This window comes from Spinacia oleracea, chromosome 4 (assembly GCF_020520425.1).
Source record: "Spinacia oleracea cultivar Varoflay chromosome 4, BTI_SOV_V1, whole genome shotgun sequence".
NCBI lineage: Eukaryota > Viridiplantae > Streptophyta > Magnoliopsida > Caryophyllales > Amaranthaceae > Spinacia > Spinacia oleracea.
The window spans coordinates 97,986,335-98,006,349 of NC_079490.1; the positions used below are offsets into that span (position 1 = coordinate 97,986,335).

General features: G+C 41.7%; 1 non-coding gene across 1 annotated transcript; it reads right to left on the minus strand.

The window, feature by feature from the left end:
- Positions 1-19,521: 19,521 nt before the first annotated feature.
- LOC130460358 (small nucleolar RNA R71) lies at positions 19,522-19,628 on the minus strand. The gene has a single exon (XR_008920245.1). It is a non-coding gene; the product is annotated as a small nucleolar RNA R71 (small nucleolar RNA).
- Positions 19,629-20,015: the final 387 nt, after the last annotated feature.

Below are 20,015 nucleotides of genomic sequence, written 5' to 3' on the forward strand. Positions count from 1 at the left end.
GATTTCCTTCAATAATGTTTGAAGATTCGTAAATTATCAAACTTCGTTACTTTTTCACTTTAACGTTTACGTCAAGTATGTAAGCCGGTCTAAATTATTTTTATAAAATCAATAATAAACCGTTATCTGAAATAATGGTTTAAAGGGGTAAATCGCTATCTGAAATAGCGGCTTATGTATTTAATGAACCGTCATTTCAGGTAACGGTTAACATAACACAACAAAATCAAATCAGAAGAAGTTAGAGAGCTCTTACAAAACCGCGCGGTTTTATTTTAAAGCAAACAGTTCGCGGTTTATACCATTGAACCGCCAATTCAAATGGCGGTTTGTTTTAAAACAAAACCGTCATTTCGATTGGCGGTTGTAAGCTGAACCGGGAAAAAAAATACTTTTCTTTCTTCCATGCTGACGTCGACGGTATGGAGGGAAATAAGTTAGAAATGAAGGAAATAATGTCCTTAGTCCAAATATGCATTCAATGCTAAATCTAATAAATGCGGTTCATTATTAATTAAACAAGTTAATAAATTCAGTGAGATCAAGTGAGCTGAATGCCTATCTAGAGGCCGCTTCAGTTCAAGTGGAATTAATAATATTAATCCACAACTTACTCTTGACTGAACACGTAGGGTCACACAAATAGTACGTGAACGGATCAAGTATTTAAGTGAATATTTTATTCATTAAATACTCCATTTACGAACATTCGGAAACGACGGATCTCGGTTCCAGTGGGAGCTGAAATCGTCAAAAAGAAAAAATATAGAATGCTTCGGAAATGATGATATTACCGGAAACGGAAATATGGATCATGACGAAAATATAAATATTATCCAAGTCGTAGATGTTGCAGGAAACGAAAACATGGTTCGTATCGGAAAATATTATCGGAATCGGAAATATTGCCGGAATCGGAAATATTGCCGGAAACGGAAATATTACTGGAATCGAAAATATTGTCGGAATGGGAATCAATTCTAGAAACGGAAATATTAACGGAAACGTAAATATTTGTTCGAATCGGAAATAAATTCTGGAATCGGAAAACGAATCGGAAGCGCGACGTGCGAATGCTCGACGAACGAACTTGCGAGACGCAAGGCCCAGCGCCGAGCAAGCCCGCGCGGAGCAGCCACACTTGGGCCGAGCAAGGTAGCAGCGCCCAGCGCATGGGCCGCGTGCTGTTGCTGGACACCAAGCGCGCTTGGGCCGAAGCAAGGCAGCAGCGCCCAGCGTGGGCCGCGTGCTGTTGCGAGACGCCAAGCTCAGCGCAGCAACGTGGACTTAGGCCACACGCTGCAAGGGCTTGGTCGGCCGGTTGCTTGCGAGCTAAGAAATCTTGTGTTTTCCTAAATCTACTAACTGTAGACACCTACTTTTGTCCCCATTCCCGAAAGGGAAGGTTCGATGATGAGAACACAAATCTCCACTTGGCAACGCATCTCCTATAAAATAACGAATCTCAATCACCCTTTTCATTTCTGCCAAAACTGCTATTTATGGAAACCTGCTAAAGATAGTAACTGCCGTAAAAGGTAGTTGTTAAAAGTGGCAAAGTCATAAAAGATAGAAACCTGTCAGAATTAGGTGTTGCACTTTAACATAAATCCTAAAAGAGATAGAATTTGCATTCCTAGTATAATTCAAAAATAAGAGTTACGTATTAATTAAATTCCTAACGAACCTAGAGTTCGTAACGGGCCCAGACGCATTCCGTCATAAGTTAATACGCACTAAAAGACTCGGATAAAGTCTCGAAAGCTCCGTGTTCTTAGAGTCCAAATCTGACAAAGAACTCGGCCCAGATCCCATTTTCAACGCCTGGTTCTGCGCGCCGAAATCTTCGGCGCCCAGCCCTGGGCGCTGAAAATGCTTGGGGTCGTTTTATCTCCGGATTCTTTTTGGATTCGTATCCTAAAATCTATCTTTCCACACACTCTTTTCCTATAAATACAGCCTAAAACAGACGTGAAAAAGAACACACAATTCCGTAACCTGAGTATTGACTCTAGCCTTAAGCCTAGCCTCACGCTGCGAAATCGGTCCGGCGTTCTGTCGCAATCGACCCAAAAGTCGAACATAACGCATCCTGCCCCTTGTAGCTGATGAATTAAGCCTAAATACTGGAATATTGCTTGGAAACCCGAGATTCGTTAAATAAAAGGAGAAATAGCAAAGCCAAGTGGTTAGTTTTCTGAGAACCGTAACGCACCTATCAAAGGTGCGTTGTAATGTGTCCCTCATATGATTTAATCGCTTTCATCACCCTTTTATAAAATTGTCAAACTATTAACTTGATTGATCTATCACGCCTAATAAGATAATACCTTGGACAATTGAATTATCATGCTAGGTACCTTAAATCAATCTAAATAAGATAATCACGATCGATTTAGTATTATGTGTTGCATATTGCTAAAATCAATTCAGAATAGTTTAATAGTTTAACGCATGTCCCTTCAATTATTTATGCTGAGCTAATAAGGATAACCTGCCTCTGGAGTTATCGATGAGCACTCCTCTCGGTAGTTACAGTCCCCCGAACTCTCAATCTCTGCCCTGCGGGTGTACGTTGAGCGATCCCCACACCAGGGATCACAAGGGAACCTATGGCCGTCGTGGTCGAACATAATTGCACTCCCTTTATGTCACGATAACCGGGTTTTGTCAGTTTTTCTCATTGTCGTTAAAAACTGAATGGCGACTCCTATATTACTAGTCGATTGGGTGTAAACTCACAGGAAATCCAATTACACTTGATCTGACAACGTCACGCCCACGAGGGACGAGGTCACGCATTAGCCTCGTGCTTTTTCGACCCCCTCACAGTGGCGACTCCACTGGGGAACGTTAATGAAATACTCATGCTCGTAGGTAATCAAAATAGCCGAAGGGTGAAACGATCCTACTCTGCGTTTATTTCCTTATCAAGTTGGGACGACCTGAAAATCAGCATATTAATGTGAACGGACAGAACCGCATAACGAATCTTGGCTCCCTTGGTGTGTTTCATCTCGGGAGTTGGGACTAAGGATACCCATCGCCACTCGGGGGGTGCATACGCTTCAAATGTTGTCCACTCGGCACTTTCGCTAGTAGTACACCTGTCCCAAACCCAATCGCTCGCCCACTAGGTCCCTCTCATTGGTGCATGCCTCCTTGGCTTACATCGTGATTGGCCTCTTGGGACGAAATTCGTCTGTTGAATGCACTACCTCGACCGGGGCATGTGTTGGATCTACGATAGAAGCGGTACCAAGCCGGCGCAAATATTACCCATAGAAGCCTATCATAAACTACGTGACATATTATTTTCTACTTCATGTTGTAATGCTAGTTATGTGTAGCGAATTATGTGATTGTGTTGTAATTGTGTGTGACAAATAATACCGGAAAATCAACGACCCTAAAAACTGCCCAAACATTCATAAACACCGATTGGCCAAAGAGTTATGCCAAAATACGTGTTCCGCAGCCCCGGGCGATCGCCACAAAAATAAGCGACGCCTAGGTTGACCTGTAACGGATCCCACAATGCTGCACAACGCGTAAAGGACGCTATTAGGCAAGCACGCAAAATTAAGTCGTACGAAAAAAGGATAGATGAACAGAATACGAGTACCAGTCATGGACGCATTTTCAACGCCCTTGGCTGGGCGCCAATTATTTTCTACGCCCCTGCTAGGCGCTGAAGTTGCTGCCTGGCCTTTTGGTCAGGCACAACAGCCTCGGTGCCCGCGCATAAAATATACGTAGCAATAAAAAAAATTCGCAACAAATTTGCTACGAGGACGTATGAAAAAAGGCACTCGATTCTAAGAACGACTTATAAAATGAAAAACTCCTTGTGTCGTTGTTAGGCTTCCTATAACGACAATGTTCGGCACCAAAACCGAGCATGCTAATTAAAATAACCTTGAATGTCACACGGGCAAATGTTTCAAAAATCCAAAGAATGACCAATAGAAGAGCCAAAAGTGTACCAACAAAAGCGAGAATAGAAAACCAATAGAAAGAGTCAGAAGTCTAGACTAAGTAATGCTTAACTTCGGGCCTAAACTTTAGCTTGTCTTATGCATAGGGCTGGTTCTGCCACTTGGCGTCGATCTGAAAAGCAAAGGTTAGTGCGTCTCGAAGCTACATCACCAACACAAGGTTTAGTAACTCCAAGCTCCATCCGTCATTCCCCCTTTCAAGGATCTCCTCTTCTCCAACCTCGATTCGCACCCTCAAACACGTCCATGGAAGAATTACGAGACCAAATGGTCCAAATGACCCAACTTATGAACCAATTGAGAATGGAAAACGAATCCTTAGCAGCTGCGCAAGCCAAAAATGACCTCGATAACGAGAAGAAGATCGAAAAAATGGTTCTGCAGCAAACCATGGGGAGCAAGTATTTCTCCCTCGATCCTAAACCTTTTCCCGGCAAACTACCGGAAAAGTTCAGTTCATCTGACTTACCAAAGTTCAAAGCCACAGATAATCCCCGTGATCATATCTTGAGCTTTGTGAATGCCATGAACTTGAAAGGTGTGGACAAGTCCATGTATCTGCCTGCCTTTCCTTTGTCATTGGAACCTGTGCCACTCAAATGGTACTACCACCAGGACCCTAAGCTCTTCCCCACTTGGGAGGACTTTGTCAATGTCTTCGTCAAGCAATACTCGTCGAACATGGATTTTCAAGTCACCATGCGCGAGCTGGAAGTCCTCTTCCAAAAGAAAAATGAAGGTTTCACGACCTATTTTGCTAGATGGAGAGACCAAGCGGCCCAACTAATCAATAGGCCTCCTGAAACTGAATTGGTCCAAAAATTCATTGACAACCTAGACCCAGCTTATAAACAACACCTTAGGTACTTGGGCCTTGATACCTTCAAAAGGGTTTATGATGTAGGAATAAAGATCGAGGATGACCTTGCAAAAACAGTACAAAGCAAGCCTGCAAACAAAAGTAACACCTACAACAGGGGCCACACGCCTCAAGCCCAAGAGGTCCACGCCTTAGAGGAAACCCCAACCCGAAGAGCCCTGGAAGGTGGACCCGAGATCGAAAGTTTGCCCCACTCGGGTCGACTCTGGTACAAGCCTTCTAAAGACTAACCAATCAAGGAAAGCTAAGGCCCATAGGCCCCACACCTGACCCTTCATTCAAAAGTAAATATTGGGTCGAGGGCACCTATTGCAAATTCCATCAAGGAAATGGGCATGACACTGAGCACTGCTGGAATCTAAAAAACACAATCCAGGATATGATAGAGGATGAAATAATACCTCTCCGTAACGTTGGCAAACCCAACAACAACAAGAGCCCACTCGGTTCTTGTCACATCTCTCTCGACCAACCAGAAAATAAGGACTTTGACCCTACGGTGTATATCACGCCTCAAGGTGCACCACTCACCGTGGTCCCTATGGATCAAATCGAGAGAGAAGTGTGCGGTGTGTGGGATAATGATGCTGAAGATGTCTACCTGTCTCAAGTGTCGGGCCAGGACCTCTTTACTGAAACTTGGCCCGGGCATGCTCCCGTTGACACCACCGCTCAAGAGTCCGAAGTTGACAATCTCACTCGGTCCGGAAGGGTATACCAACAGGATATTCGCCCACCCCCTATGGACGACATCCAGTCAGACAGACTCCTGAAAACGTGCGGCACACCACCGTCGCAGAAGTCATCGAAAATCCTCTCTTGAAGCAACTAAAAAGAACTAAAGCCGAGATTACCATCTCGGATCTCATGTGCACTTCAAAGGAACATCGTGAAAAACTCATTCGCTCACTTGACCTCATCTCAGTCCCTACGGACATCACACCTGACTCGTTGGTTAACCACGTCACAAGAGATGTTGAGGAAAATGCAATAGTTTTTACTGACAAAGACTTACCTAAAGAAGGAGGCGCCCACAACAAGGCCCTCTATCTAGTGGTTAGATGCAAAGGACAAAACATCCCCCTAGCACTCTTAGATAACGGTTCAACGGTAACTGTTTGCCCATTGCGAACCGCCCATTGCTTGGGGCTAGGAAGCGATGACTTCCAAACCTCCACGCAAGGAGTACGAGCTTATGATAACTCTCGAAGGCCTGTGTTGGGAAAAATCAACCTCACAATACAAACCGGGCCCGTGGCACGTACCACGGAGTTTCAAATAATCGACATCAAGCCCACTTTCAACCTCCTCTTAGGACGCCCTTGGCTCCATGACTTAGGAGGTGTGGCTCCTACCCTGCATCAAATGGTTAAGCTTAACCATAACGGGGTAATTCTGGAAATACGCGCCCCTCCTCTCGACGTCAGCTGTACTATGGTTGGAACGGCCGACACTGCGGAAGACCTTTACGGTTTTCAAGTGGATGAAGCCATCCAATTCATTGAGGACTATAATTTAGCATTTCTAGATCCGCGTGCATCCCGGGTCATCCCTAAAATATTGCTAGCTCAGGGCTATTTCCCGGGAACTCCATTGGGCATAAGGAAGAAGAACTACACCCAAAAAATCTACTCCCTTTGGCCTAGGCTATGAACCAACAGAGGAAGATATTGCTGATCACTTGTCTAGGCTACGCCTTAAGCCAGCCAAGACAAAACGAGCCACCCTCCTTTCCCCATATCAAAGAACCCTTAACGGTATGTTTGTCCGGGAAGGAGAAGAACACCCATGCTGTGACTTCCCTGAACCCTTCGTTCAGAATGTCCTGCTAAAGCCCGGATTCGAAATTTTCCATGACTGTCATACTTTGGATGAGGCACCCCACCTCACCAAGACTGAAACCGCTGAAATATTGGACAACCAAGCTCTATGGACATTGTTTAACGAATCGAAGCCTATGGAGGACGAGACTGTGATGACTACCCTAGCTCTACAAGATGAAAGTTTCGATCCAACTCGGTTAATCACTCCTACATCAACACTAGAAGAGGCCGAGAACAGATGGGTGAAGACATGTCAGTGGGTCAACGCAAAGGGATTAGAGTTTAAGATGAGTACAGGCGAAGGACCAAAGTTCTACGAGACTAAACCCAAGGCTTGAGCCGTAGAAAGCACTTTAGCAAAACGCCTATTAGTTCTTTAGATGATAGAAAGAATAAAACCCCAGACATGGTCCTAAGACCCCCCTAGAATATCGATTAATTTATTTCAGTGTGTTTTCCTTACTTTCCAAATTAATAAAGGCGTAAGATTTCTCCTAAAATATTATTATAACACTAAACAAGCACTAATCATATTTGCAAATATAAAATCAAAAAATATAAGGAAGCGGCCCACTTTAGGCCCAATAGCAAGGCCCACTCGGTCTTGAATCGTGACATCAAAACCAATTCTCGAAATCCACAAAATAAACCGTACCATCCCCTTCATATCTCCAAGACATAAAGGTTAACCCGTGCAATCATAAAAGTCAACCCATGCAACCCAAAGAAAACAAAGGAATCAAATCCAAAACAAATGCAAATGTTGCTTAAAAAGAAAATTAATAAAACGTAACCCCACCATACCCTTCATTAACAACACGCACCTCAACCCACCCAAAAAGCCTACGCAAAGATCTTCATATCTTCCGCACCCTAACTCCATTTTCAAAGCCGTTTCGAGTCACGAATAGAAAAAATTAATCCGGACGAAAATGCGTCTAACGCTAACAGTCCAAAAAGCTTCCAAAATAGCGTCAAAATTGATTCCTGACGAACAAAGAGTAAAACAAAACAAAGAAAAAGAAATAAATGCAAGAACATGTCAAGGAAAAGAAGCAACGCGCCAAGAAACTTGCCCCAGAATCATTTTCAGCGCCCAGGGCTGGGCGCCGAAATCTTTAACGCCCCAGCCTGGGCGCTGAATCTCTCTGCTTGCCGACTTTTGCCCAGAAGTGCTCATCATTTTATCCGCACATACACGGAAAAATAACGAACACTTGGGGGGTACAGCACGTATACGTACCACAAAAAAAAACACATGAAAAAATGATGTGCAAAATACGTGTACTCAAAAATAAAATGTACTCAAAAAATAAAAACAATGTTTTGTTTTTCGGCAAAGCAACAGATTAAAATAAATAATAAACTTCACTTATTCTACCGTTTCAAATAATATGTTTCCATCTCAGAATATACTTATCGAATTCGGCATCCTAGAATCTATTCTAGCTAGAACTACGCTCGACCTGATTCTAAGTTAAAGTTATTTAACAAGGATACGTAGGCAATCCTATTTATGGATTCGGTCCAATCAAATAAAAAAATATAATGCGCATAAGTGTTGGAAATGAAAAAAGAGAGAAACAAAACGAAAACAAGAAAAACAAAATCACGCCTTTATTAATATTTGAAAATCATAAGAAGGAAAACAAAGTGCTAAGGAATGAAAAACAAACACAACTGAAAAAAAACAAAGGGCACCTACACCCTAACAAGAACTACACTACTTGAGTTCTTTCGGATCATCAAATAAAGTTTTGTAGAGGGCAATGTTCGCAAGGTCCACTTCCACAGGCTTCTGCGCTGCCCCTATATCAATCTCCATAAGAACAGGCTCCTTGACACTAACTTCCAAGGACGCCAAGGCCTCAGAAACATTTTCAGTTTGAACAGCTATAGCCCGCTCAGCCTCAAGGGCACAAACAATGGTAGGGGAAGGATTATCAACATCAATTGGATTAGCCACTGGTTTTGCTAGGGGCTGAACTTTCCTAACCCATACATTATTCCGGCGACGATCTCTGCGAGAGCTTGCATTTCTTTTGTGAACAACAGGTCCCTTCATGTTAGGCACCTTTTTAGGCCTAGAACTGGAACGGGGAGGAACTTCCTTTCGCTTTCGACCAGGACGAGCTTTTACAGTATTAATACCATGGTCACGAGGATTAGCAGGATCACGGCTCTCATACTTAGCCCTACCTCGAGGTATCAAAAGCTCAGCCGGCTCTTCATTTCGAGCCTTAATTCTCACAGCTTTATCATCGGAACTCATCCACAACTTGTAGTTTTCAGAAAGACCCACAAAGCCATCGGTGGCCACGGTCCAACGCAGGAGGCCACCATAATACTTAGCCCACGCTTGAACCCGTGCTTCAGAAAAGACCGCTACTTTAGGTGGTACCGTATCGGAAAACGGGATAGTCTGCCTTAAGCCGTAGTGTCGCATGACTCGGTAATGAAAGATGTAAATGGGCCGAGATAACCCCAACAAAGAAACATAAACTAATGCCTCGGAACCCCCCGTCATATTAATCAAACCCCACCACGGTACCACCCACTTAATAGAGCATATGCCATGAGTAAAATAGGAGGCCCACTCGTCCTTCGTTCTGGCCTTGGTGCAAATACTTTCGGTTACCCAAGGCTATAGGGCGATAACGTTTAGGATCGGCGGGAGCTTCTAAAAGCCTGAGTCGTTCCATGAGCCAAATCTGCAAAAAAACGGGTACGATCAGAAAAATAATAATGCCTGGGACGCACTTTCAACGCCCAGGACCAGGCGCCAGAATATACGACGCCCAGCCCTGGGCGCTGAAAATCAGATCCAGGCAGGGGCAAACGAAAAGAATAAAAAATAAATATATGTGCGCAAATAAACGATCGATTACCTGCAGCAATAGGGGGCTCCCCTTAAAAATTTTAGACTTGGCATCCTTCTTTAACTCATCCGCACTCAGCAAGGTCTCGGCAACAACCAACGGCATAATGGAATAACAACTCTCCATCTGGCTGATCAAGGGGAACAACCTTATGTCACCGAACTCGCCATTATTATTCGACAGTAAATAGTGGTTCAACAAGCAGAATACAAATGCTCGAATATTCAATTTCTGTTCGGTCATATTCTTACTAGGTCTAAAATGGTGTTTTACAAGCTTTGCCAAATTAACCTTATCACCCACAACGATCTCAGCAAGCATGTTAGCATCTAGTCCTAGGAAATCCCCTATGGTTGTTTTACCCTCTTCAACAGTGCCAGGGGTAGTAGGAGTAGCATTGGTAGGATAACCAAGGATCGCGGCAAACTCATCTGGCAGAGGGCATACTTCATTGCCCCGAAAAACAAAAACATGGTGATCAGAATCCCAAAAGTCTAGGGCCGCATACAGAAAGTTATAATCAATATTAATTTGTTGTAAGCCTAAGAATGCCTCTAAGTGGTATCCTTTCAAAAAAGCCTTTTCTGTGGGATTAAGGGCTCTTAGCCAACGCCTAACAACTCGTTGGAGGGGGAAAGGAGGAATCGACATGGCAAGAATAGGAAAGAGTAAAAGCTAGGCAATTGCGAGAGAAAGGAAGATGGAGAGTGGTGAAAAAGAAAGACGTACTTGACCCCTATATATACACGAAAGCATCAAGTGACATCCTGATCCCATTCGGAAACGTGTTAAGAAATCCGGAATTAAGAAAAGAAAACTGTTGAAATAGCATTTCCAGCGCCCAAGGCTGGGCGCCGAAATTATTAACGCCTTGCCAGGGGCGCCGGAAATCTAGTCCAAGACCCGGACCCTTCAAAACGCGGAGCAGGAAAGGACTTAAAATCGTACGAGGCCCTGTTGTAATCAAGATCAAGCCCAAGGCACCGTTAGAGCCCGAATAGTGAAAACAAATGTTAAAGCTTGTCGAAACTTAGACTCATCTCAAGGAAAAAATATATGTACATTTTGATAAGGCGATATAGAAAAAATAAACAAAGTCATTCTTCGAAACACAAAAAAAATCAAGTCGTTGGTTTCTTAAATTAAAAAGCGTTTATTTGTCAAAAGATCAAACCGGGCCAAAGTGAGCTCGATGTATTAATTGTTGAAAACTGAAGCACTTTGTCACCTGGAAAATGAAGTCGCACTCCACGACTTCATCAAAGTAGCATACCACTACAAAAATCGCTCGCACTTACGAGCACGATCCCAAACACGATCAAGGACATTACAAAATGCGTATCCCCAAGGAACCTCTTTGACAAGAAACAACCGTCAAGCACGAATGCTTGGGGGCTCGAAAGAAAATATATATTTCAAAAGAGAGCATGCAAAGATAAAACAATATTCCCAGACTATGCTGTACGAAGTCCCGTGTTTGGATAATCTCAAAAGATAAAACCGGATTACGACCTCAAGACAAAGGTCGCCGTCAATACTTATACATAGTCCCCTAATCAAGGACCCAGGTAGTGGCAAAATTGGGCCGTAAAGACCAGCTCAAAACCATGAAAGATGATGACCACGAGACAATGGTCCGTCTAAGCACGCTATCAACCCACATTCAGGTTGCAACTAAATCCGAGCATCCCTTGAAAGAATTCGCTCTTACAAGAATGAATAAAAAGAAAATTTCAAAAGAAATCCCAAGAACAAATGAAATAGGGACTTGCCCACCTCAATCGGGCAAGATCGCGCCACGAACCGCGCGGGTCCCAAATCGAAAAGACGAATTCAGGCTCGCCATCTTCAGCCGGCGGGGTCTACGTCACAAACCGCGTAGGTCCTTATTTTCAAAACATCAAAACAGATTCGTCCACTTCTATCGGACGGGGCATCCACCCTTAGCGGACAGGCTCGCCCACCTTCAGCGGGCGGGGTCTGCGTCACTAACCGCGCAGGTCCTCAGTTTTCGAAAATGAAATCTTCAAAAAACACAAAACAGGCTCGCCATCTTCAGCCGGCGGGGTCTACGTCACAAACCGCGTAGGTCCTTATTTTCAAAACATCAAAACAGATTCGTCCACTTCTATCGGACGGGGCGTCCACCCTCAGCGGAGAGGCTCGCCCACCTTCAGCCGGCGGGGTCTGCGTCACTAACTGTGCAGGTCCTTAGTCGCTGCAGCGATAACTTTTTCTGGTTTCCCTTTTTCAAAAATCAAAGGATTGGTTTTCCGTTTTCCCAAAAAAAAGCGATGTGCTGGATTTTCCTTCGTTTTACGTCCTATAAAAACAAGGGGGTTTTCTCGTTTAACTAAACCTTAAAAAATGAGAATATTTTAAAAACGTTTTACCTCGTGATTGGGCTTGGCCAGGCCTAGTTACACTTTATAGCTTTGATTTCAAAAACATCTTTAGATACTTCCAATGACAAAGTGAGGGAGTTTCTATACTATCGGTTAAACAGATTCCAATGACACGTGAGGAATGTGTTAACACTTCAAGTAATGACCCTTAAGTCAAATGTTATCACTCGGGGATCGTGAGACCCTTGCAAAACAGGTCACATACACCATGGCTTGTATGACGCACTCCGTCTAGTACTATGACCATCGTCTCATCTCGAGACTCTGTCAAAGTGGGGGCTAACTGTAGACACCTACTTTTGTCCCCATTCCCGAAAGGGAAGGTTCGATGATGAGAACACAAATCTCCACTTGGCAACGCATCTCCTATATAATAACGAATCTCAATCACCCTTTTCATTTCTGCCAAAACTGCTATTTATGGAAACATGATAAAGATAGTAACTGCCGTAAAAGGTAGTTGTTAAAAGTGGCAAAGTCATAAAAGATAGAAACCTGTCAGAATTAGGTGTTGCACTCCAACATAAATCCTCAAAGAGATAGAATTTGCATTCCTAGTATAATTCAAAAATAAGAGTTACGTATTAATTAAATTCCTAACGAACCTAGAGTTCGTAACGGGTCCAGACGCATTCCGTCATAAGTTAATACGCACTAAAAGACTCGGATAAAGTCTCGAAAGCTCTGTGTTCTAAGAGTCCAAATCTGACAAAGAACTCGGCCCAGATCCCATTTTCAACGCCTGGTTCTGGGCGCTGAAAATGCCTGGGGTCGTTTTATCTCCGGATTCTTTTTGGATTCGTATCCTAAAATCTATCCACGCACTCTTTTCCTATAAATACAGCCTAAAACCGACGTGAAAAAGAACACACAATTCCATAACCTAAGTATTGACTCTAGCCTTAAGCCTAGCCTCACGCTGCGAAATCGATCCGGCGTTCTGTCGCAATCGACCCAAAAGTCGAACAGAGCGTATCTTGCCCCTTGTAGCTGCTGAATTAAGCCTAAATATTGGAATATTGCTTGGAAACCCGAGATTCGTTAAATAAAAGGAGAAATAGCAAAGCCAAGTGGTTAGTTTTCTGAGAACCGTAACGCACCTCTCAAGGTGCGTTGTAATGTGTCCCTCATATGATTTAATCGCTTTCATCACCCTTTTATAAAACTGTCAAACTATTAACTTGATTGATCTATCACGCCTAATAAGATAATACCTTGGACAATTGAATTATCATGCTAGGTACCTTAAATCAATCTAAACAAGATAATCACGATCGATTTAGTGAAATTAATATGGATTTTTAATTTGTCGTTAAATTTAAAATATAAAGTTATTAATTTTTATAAATCGATCACCAATCTTGTAAAGCCTTACATGCTTTACAAATTTTAAACATAAAATTGTATTTCCTAGTCCACCGAAAACTTACAAATTTAATTAAAATTTAAAGCTCATATAAAATATTATTTAAATCCTTTATTTTTATTTTCAGTTGATTAAAATTAATTAATTTATATTTTATCAAGGTTTTAATTTTAGTAAAATAATTAGTATAAATAAATTTATAATAATTAAATTATTCAAAATTAAATTCCGATAAATAATTAAATTATGAATTTAAATTTAATTAAAAACGTTTTCAATCGAAAAATTAAAACGAACCAACAGGCCAAGACAAAGACATAGGCTTGAGCCCATGCCTCGTCGAGGCCTTGTAGTAGCAGCGCCCATAGGCCGCGTGCACGAGTGCAGCGCCCATGGCCTGCCACTGCGATGGTCGTAGCACAAGCATCGAGCAAGCCACGCATAGCACGCAGCAAGCCGAGCAAGCCATACACTACGCGCAGCAAGCATCGCTCGGTGGGACGAGCCAGCGCGCACTAGGCGGACCAATGCTTGCTGGAGCGTACCAGCGCTCATCGCTTGCGCGCGCGGCCTGTGTGCTCGTTGCCTTTATCTCGCCACTCGCTCACATGCACACCGCACATACCGCACAGGAGGGCAGCCCCCCGCGCGCGTGTGCCCGTGCCTTGCTCGCTGCCTAGTACCACATGGGCGACGAGCTCCCTTGCTCGTCGTCGCATGCCCACACTATGCAAAACCCTTTAAGGGTAACACTTAGCTTCCATTGCTTCGTGCTTGCAAGATTCGTGAACGATTTTCATAAAAATTAAAACTTTTATAATTTAAATTTATTGACAAATTAATAGCTCATATTAATTTCATAAATTTAGGCGAAAAATCAAAAATTTATTATACAAATTAATTTCCGATTATATTTATTTTCATGGATTCAAATCTAGGTAATAAAATTTTAAAATTTTTCAATTTCAACAAATTTTATGGTGGTTTTTAATCACAGGATCCTAATTAAATTGCTAATTGATTATGAAAATTAAATCAAATTCTAAATTATTCAAATTTCAACAAATTAATTACAATTACAAATTAGGTTGTATAATTAACAAGATTAGGCTTTAAAATTGTTAAACATATACAGTAGGTCAATCATAGATTCAAGATTTACATACAAGATGCGCAAATATTTAATTTAACATCATAAAAATTATAAATTTTGCGTTCGAAAAACTAAAACCTCCGAAAAGTCATAGTTAGGCTCCGAATTCGGGAACTCTGGGTTCGGCGACAAATCTAAGTTTTTTGTCAAAATTTTAAAACGTCGTTTACATGCGAAATTCACTAAAAAATTATACGGTTCCTACCATTATTGACAAAACTGCCGAAAAATCCTGCGAACATATAATCAAATAATCGCACGAATTTGTAATTAATTACATACAACGAAATTAATCACCCCTTTAATTCATTGCAAATTTATAAAATTTAACCATGTTAACTATAATTGATTATGGAATAAATTAGAGGCTCGTGATACCACTGTTAGGTTATGACAAATATAAAACATATTCATGCGGAAAAACCATAAAGCCAGGAATCCAAATTAATTGCCACATATTCAATTAGCATAATTTAGGATACATATATGTGATGCGTGCCTTCCCTAGCTGCTCCAGAACCGAACAAGAACAAGTTTAGGACTCCAAATGTCGCCCCTCCATAGATAGTCCACAGCACGTTCGGATTCGCCTTAGATTCAATTAACTAGAATATTATCTAAGGTTTTATGTTTATTCGAAAGCTTAATTATTAGTTTTAGGCAAATTATTAAATTCGTTCTTAAACTTAAACTATATGAATACTTATTGATTGTTGTGTATAAATTATGATTATGCACCACGTATTTATAGGGAGGAAACATCGGACTTAGATTTCCACTAGGATTCAAATAACTAATTCTATCAGAATTGTAGTTAAATTAATCCATTAGAATTTAATGTTTAATTAAACACAAAAACATTTAATTCTTGTGGAATTAGGAAAACGATTAATCAAGCAACCCTAAACGACCAAGGAGTTTGGTCGTACGTAGCATTGCACACACACGTAGCCCACAAGGGGCATGGTGCGCGGCTCGGCCCAAGGCAGGCGCTGGCAGCACGCGGCCCATCCGAGGGCGCTGCTGCTGGGCCTAGCCTGGCTCGCTTGCTGCGGGCTTGGCTTTGCCTTGCTCGCTGCTCGCGGGCCTCGCTGGCGTTGCTGCTCGCTGCGCGCGGGCTTCGTTGGCTTCGTGCTGGGCCTTGCGTCTAGCAAGCTCGTCCGACGATCGTTTCATACACCGCGCTTCCGATTCGTTTTCCTATTCGAACAATATTTAATATTTCCGATTTCGGAATTTATTTCCGATTCGAACAAATATTTAATATTTCCGATTCCGGAATTTATTTCCGATTCCGACAATATTTCCGATTCCGGTAATATTTCCTTTTACGGCAATATTTCCGATTCCGGCATTATTTTTCCGATACGTATCATGTTTCTGTTTCCGGCAACATATACGACTTAGATAATATTTATATTTTCCGTTATGATCCATATTTCCGTTTCCGGCAATATCATCATTTCCGGAGTATTCATATTTTTCCTTTTGACGATTTCAGCTCCCACTGGAACCGAGATTCGTCGATTCCTAATATTCATAAATAGAGTATTTAATTCACTTAAATACTTGATCCGTTCACGTACTATTTGTGTGACCCTACGGGTTCAGTCAAGATTAAGCTGTGAATTAATATTATTAATTCCACTTGAACTTAAGCGGCCTCTAGCTAGGCGTTCAGCTCACTTGATCTCACTGAATTATTAACTTGCATAATTAATTAATATTGAACCGCATTTATTAGACTTAGCATTGAATGCATACTTGGACCAAGGGCATTATTTCCTTCAGTCTCCCACTTATCCTTAGGAACAAGTGTGCATTGCCTAATTCCTTTGCCGCTTGATGCTTGCTTATGAACTTAAGGTAAGAGTAGTCATCCTTATTATGTCCAGAGGTATTTCTCGGTTTAAGAGTTCAACTGATCAAATAAACAAATAATCATAGCCTATGATTCATCTGAGCACGACCATGCATTTTACAGTTTCTAGCTCTCCGAGTGGCCTTGTACAACCTTCAGCATCTCATCCCGATTTATGGGAGGACAATCCCAATCTTGTGATCTTGAGAGGTTAGACTTCGTTTGATAGGTGATTACCTGAGAGTTGCCATTATAGCCTCCTTTTACGGTGCAACAGTTGACAACGTCAAAGTAACCAGTTCTCAAACAAGTAATCTCAAATCACTCAGGCATTGAGGATTAGTGTCTAATAATGTAATGAAATTTACTTATGACATATTTTCATCTCGTACAGTAAAGTTTCATAGGTCTGTCCGGCACTAGTCTTCTCAAAGTAAGTATCTATGCAAATGATTGCGACATCGCCATGTCCACATAGTTCAAGAAACAGAACTACTAGTCATCTTGCATTCTAGTCGTCTAGCGTTTTCTATGCGTCCACCTTTTTAGAAAACTTCCGATTAGGGATCATTTTCAACTTTTGACATTCAAGTTCACTTGATAGACGTTTCTTAGTCATAGGACTGGTCCTGGTAGTCTATCTTGAATATATCGTCAAATTTGATGGGACTCATCATTTAATAAACCACAAATTAAATGGAAAATGAATTCTATTCATTTATATGAATGGTTAACCAAAATGTTTTACAAAGTATTAAACTCTAAAACTTTAAAACATTAATTAAGGACATCAAAGCATTTCTCAATCATGCTTGATTCCCATAGCTGTAGTGTGCGAGTTGTGCTTCGCTTGCGGCAGAGGTTTAGTTAATGGATCTGAGATATTGTCGTCAGTTCCAATCTTGCTTATCTCGACTTCTTTTCTTTCAACGAACTCTCGTAGAAGGTGAAATCTACGAAGTACATGCTTGACTCTCTGGTGGTGTCTAGGCTCCTTTGCCTGTGCAATAGCTCCGTTATTGTCACAATATAGAGCTATTGGTCCTTTAATGGAGGGGACTACACCAAGTTCTCCTATGAACTTCCTTAGTGATATGTGTGTTTTATATAGAGTTTTACCCCCGTCCCTTAGTACTTTTATGCATCAAATAAGCTCTTAGGAGCCGTTTTTAGTACTAATCTGTGTTATTGAGTATGCCTTGAGTTTCAGAATTACTTAGTGAGAAATTGGTCTTTTTAGACCCGTTTCATGATGATTTAGGCCACTACACGATCCCGAGGAAGTTCAGGACAACTATCGTCGACTTCCGGGAGCCTTAGATGCTTACGGTTGAGCCTCGAAAGTTAGACTCGGTGATATGGGCGAAGGATGATGCCTTTTGCAAATCGCCCTTTGAGCGGAGGGCGGAATGAGAAGACCGGGCGAAGAAATACAATTTTGAAGTCTTCAACGCGCGCCCGATCGGGCGGGCTTCGCCCGATCCGGATCGGGCGGGCAATTTGGGAGCTGCTCTGGGCATTTCACAACCGCCCGATCGAGCAGAATTTGGCCCGATCGAGCGACGTCAACCCCTGCAGCTTTTTCGCGTTTTTTATTTCCAGTTTTGGGCTTTATTTTGGGAAAACTATAAATACTAGCCCCTTATATTTTTAGTGGTACCTTATTTTCTAGTTTTCAATACTTAGTTTTATGCTCTCAACTTAGTTTATTCTCTCAACTCATTGCAAACACTTAGTTTTAATTTCAATCAAAGCTTTAATTTTTCGTTCATCCTTTCGTTCTTCATTTAGGTATTGATTTGTACTTTGTTTTATTAATTGCTTTTGATCATGTTTTCAATAATATTAATTGGTTTGTTCATTGTTAACATGAGTGAGTAGTTTAATTTCTAGGGTTTAGGGGATCCACGAATGCATGATTGGGATTAAATGTTGACTTGATTATTGATTAATTGATTGTGATTTCTATAGCTTATTATAATTGCTCGTCAATTCTGTTTGGCTGGACTATTTTGATTGAGTTTGATTAACCTTAGATTATGCGCCGAGTATAAATCTGATGTTTTTGATCTGTGGCTATTAGATAGGAATTGTTTCTAGAACACAGCGAGAGCCTGCTAGTTATATTTTCCTAAGGAATTCATAAGATTCGAGAGATGCATGTTTTCCTAGTTATGATTGTTAATTGATTGTTGTTGTCCGTTGTCCAATCCCGGTCTGCATTTGTGGTGAATCGTTGCCCTAGATTCCCTTAATATTGATATTTTCCAATTTAATTATTGCCTTAGTTTAATTTACAAAAACCAACCAATTTCCTTGTTAGCAATAGTCTAGACTAGTTGATTAATAGTAGAAAGAACGCTTGTTTCCCTGTGGATACGATCCCTACTTCCCTTACTATCTTGTTAGTGGACTTAGGTTTATCTTTGACTAGGTGATACGACTTTAGCCTGTCAAATTTTGGCGCCGTTACCGGGGAAACGGTTTTATTTTCTGTTATGAATTATTTATTCTAGATTATTGTTTGTTACTTCTCAAGTAACCCCCGTTCCTTGAGACCGGATCTCACACCTATTTGTAGTTTCTTTGTCTATGCCCAGGACCGTAGGTACTAGTAATCTTACTCCATTCGATCCTGAGCCCGAAAGAACCTTTCGTAGACGAAGAAATTTCATTGCACAGTGTGGGAATTACTCTAATTCTGATCATAATATTGGCGGTCTTTTTCCTTCAGATACATATTCAGTTTCAGAGATAGAGATGGGTGACGAAACACCACCACCACCTGAACCAAGGCTTACAGACTATTCTAAGCCAAGTCTGTATGTGATACCCAAGGCAATTATGCCTTCTATTGCAGCTGAGACCTTCAAGATTGAGCCTGCATTGATTAACATGATTGAGTGACGCCAGTTCGGTGGGGAAGTAGGTGAAGAACCAAATCTTCACATTCAGTCCTTCATCCAATACTGCTCTACCATCAAGCAAAAGGGATTGACTCCGGAGCAGACTATGGAGATGCTTTTCCCGTTCTCTCTGAGTGGGAAGGCAAAGTTGTGGATCAATGGGTTGAATCGAGCAGCCACGAAAATTACTAACTGGGAGTCTTTGGCCCTTGCGTTCTATGTGAAATATTTCCCACCTGAAAAGACAGCTCGTCTGAGGAGCCAGATAATTTCCATTACCCAACAAGCAAATGAGAGTTTGTTCGAGGTCTGGGAGAGATTCAAGGATTTGCAGAGAGAGTGCCCACACCATGGTTTGAGTGACTGGTTTTTTATTCAACAATTTTATAATGGTCTGGGTAATGAGTCTAGACTTATTCTGGATTCAGCTGCTAGTGGGAGATTCATGCAACTTGCTGTGACTAGAGCTATGGAGGTGATTGAGGAGATGACCATTCATAATGCCCAGTATGGGAATCCTAGAGGCCTATCTAACAAGGGTGGTAAGCATGACTTGAATTCGATCCATAGAATAATTAAATGCCCAATTGACTGCTTTACATTACAAGTTTGATAATATGCAAGCAGCAAATACTTAATCTGCCCAACTTGTTAGTGTAGCTGCAATTAATTCTCAAACTGTCAATGTCTGTGATAGTTGTGGGATGTCTGGTCATTATGCACAGGAATGTACGAGCTCTATTG